The sequence below is a fragment of the Buceros rhinoceros genome, unplaced genomic scaffold, assembly GCF_000710305.1.
Source record: "Buceros rhinoceros silvestris isolate BGI_N320 unplaced genomic scaffold, ASM71030v1 scaffold24814, whole genome shotgun sequence".
Lineage (NCBI taxonomy): Eukaryota > Metazoa > Chordata > Aves > Bucerotiformes > Bucerotidae > Buceros > Buceros rhinoceros.
Window position 1 is genome coordinate 3,205 of NW_010406980.1, and position 2,932 is coordinate 6,136.

A 2,932-nucleotide genomic window follows, 5' to 3' on the forward strand; every position below is an offset into this window, starting at 1 on the left:
GCGATGAGAAGTCGCTTCTCCAAACCCTCCTTCCCCGGTGGGTGGTTCTGAAGCCTTTAACTCCCCCTCTTCTCTCTTCCTTCCCCGCCAGGAGAGGACAGGACTCCGCTTCCACGTCGCTGTTCTGCTGAGCAGAGCCAAACGGATCCACCAGACACCACCACTTCCCCAGACCCCACTTTTTCTACGACCTGCCCAACCAAGCCATCTCCTGTCACAGCAGGAAGGGGCTGAAGCTGAACTTCCTGCTCCCTTTCGTGGCCATTTCCTCTTTTTTTTTTTTAAAAAAACACCCCAAGAAAGAACCCCCTGCTCTCTGCCATGCCCAGAAGGCAGTGTTTGTAAGCGAGTCCTGGCACAGTTTGACACCAAAGAGCACACGGTGCCCCGGGGGGCACCAGCCAGGAGAATATTAATGTGAATATTAAAACACGAAGCCATCGTCCTGGCAGCCTGCAGCGGGTGGGCGGCTCCGTGGGGCCAGGCACTGCCCCCCTGCCCGGCCCTGTGCAGCAGGTTCCCTCCTTTAGCCGAGCTGAAAAAAAAGGGGGGGGAAAGGGGGAGGTTGGGTCACCAAGGAGTCCCCCTGGGAATGAACCTCCTTTGGCAGAGGAAACGAGGGGGTTTTTGGGGGCAGCGCTGGGGTTGGGGCGGAGGGCGGGCGAGCGAAGGCAGGAGGACACGGATGAGGGTCTGGGGGAGGTGGTATGGTGGCGGCTGCAGAGGAGGAAGGGGCTGGATAAAGAGGAAATGGTTACCTGAAAGGTTTTCACTCTGCTATTTAGAGCTGAATTTGCTCTCTGCTGTTTGTAAATAAACCTCCGCTGCTCGTGTAGCCAAGCCCCGCATCCTCTCGCCGTCTAGGGCAGAGATCCCCCATCCAGCTCCGTCTAACATAGGAAAACCACAATAAAGAAATGCACGTGACACCACAGCTGTCATTCCTCCCGTCTCTGTGGTCCTGATCCTTGCTCGAGGGATATCGCCCGTCCTTCGCCTTCACTCTGCTCCTGCTTGCACATGAATCTCCCCCTGAGATCAAGCGCGGCCACCACCATCCTCCTGGGCACCCCGCGGGGATGAAGGACCGGTGCCGGTGGGGTAAAGCGCATACCGGGACCTCGCAGGGCTGCGGAGCGCCGAGCTGTCGCAATCCCATTCTGGGGAAGCCTGTGTGAATTCGCTTCAAGGCTGAGTTCCCCAACGCTGCAGCGCAGCCTCAAGGCCCGAAGGGAATTGTCAGGTGGGTGATACAGCTCAAGCAGCTCAGGCGAGTTTCCAGGAGATCAATATCCCCCTGTGGGGCCTGTCAAACACCCACTTACAGCCACCCTGGGGAGCATCACCCTGTACAACCACCCTGTACCAAGTGTCGTTGCAGCAAGGCGGGGGTTGGTCTCTGCTCCCCAGGAACAAGCAACAGGATGAGAGGCACCGGCCTCCAGTTGTTCCAGGGCAGGTTGAGGTTGTCCCTGAGGAGCCGTTTCTGTCCCGTTGGGGTTGTCCCAGCCTGTCCCAGTCTGCCCAGGGCAGTGGTGGAGTCCCCATCCCTGGAGGGGTTTCCCAGCCGTGTGGAGGTGCTGCTGAGGGACAGGGAACAGTGGAGACCTGGCGGTGCTGGGGAACAGGGGGACTCGAGGAGCTGGAAGGGCTTTCCCATTCCAAACAGTTCTGTGTGATGGATAAAGCAGGAGGAACCTTCCTGTCCCATTCATGAGACCTTTCCCAGCACTTACCTTCCTTCTCCAAAGCACAAAACAGGAGGAAAAATGAAGAATAAACTCGAGCAAAGCTGAACTCTTTACTCCCATTTTAATACTGCCAACAACTACAACAGACTGGAACTGTACACAGGACAAACCGGGGGAGAAAGAGTCTCACCGCGATGGTTCAGCAAAGGAATGTCGGGCCTGGTTGGGAACATCACGCCGGTAAAAACATGGCAAAGGGGGGGTTTGGCACCACAGATACAAAGGAAAGGCATGCGCGTGGAACCACTCGGGGCAGGAGAGGCCGTGGAAACGGCGCAGCGAGCCGAACCCCGGCAACCCGCCCCAGGGAAGCGGTTGGGGCAGGAGCTCAGGGGCAGCGTTTCCCATCGGTGTGGGGCTCAAATTTTACCTCCCCAGTGGATGCAGGGAGCTGGTTTGAGCCTGGTGGCTCCACACCAAGCTGGTTCACCCCGGCCATAAGCTCAAGAGTCGATCGTCTGCTGCAGGAGCTTCTTTCCAAAGCCCGATGGTAGCAGGACGGTAACAAATGACACACCAGAAAAAGCCGAAGCTATCGCCTAAGGATCCTTTAAGGAGTTGCGGAAATATTAAATCCTGACCATACCAAGTGTTAAAAACAAAGAGTTCCTGCTAAGAGGAACATTTTCTGCATGATCTGGTCACATGTGCATAGTTAAGTGGTTTTTTTTGTTGCTGTTGTCTTTTTTTATTTTTAAAACAAGATTTGTTTGCAAATAAAGAAATAAAATTTAGTAAAGTTAAAAGGTTTCTTGATGGAAAACAAAAAAATAAACCAACCCAAACACTTTAAAAACAGGCTAGTGGTGGCGTGTTAACCAAAGAGAGAGAGAAAGCTACATATCGAAGGTCTGGAAGCCAGCACCTCAACGTCACAAGAGCTGTACACACTGGAGATTACGCCAGCCAAATGATGCTGGAGTGAGCTCGTCCCACCAACGAATGGTCCTCCCCACCCTTCAACCTCACTTCACCATCCCCCATCGATCAAAAGGTCCCTAAGAGAGAAGATTGTGCTAAAGAATGCGACGGTTCTGCATGCGGTCGGCGGTTCCCTGCTCCCGGCCGTGCTGGCCGCCGGCCCCGTGAGGCAGCAAAGGCTCCGCTCCTCAAAAACGCCATCGATGCTGGAAGAGAATGGGGGGAGCGTCAGCGAGGAGCAAGACTACGGCGGCCCCAGG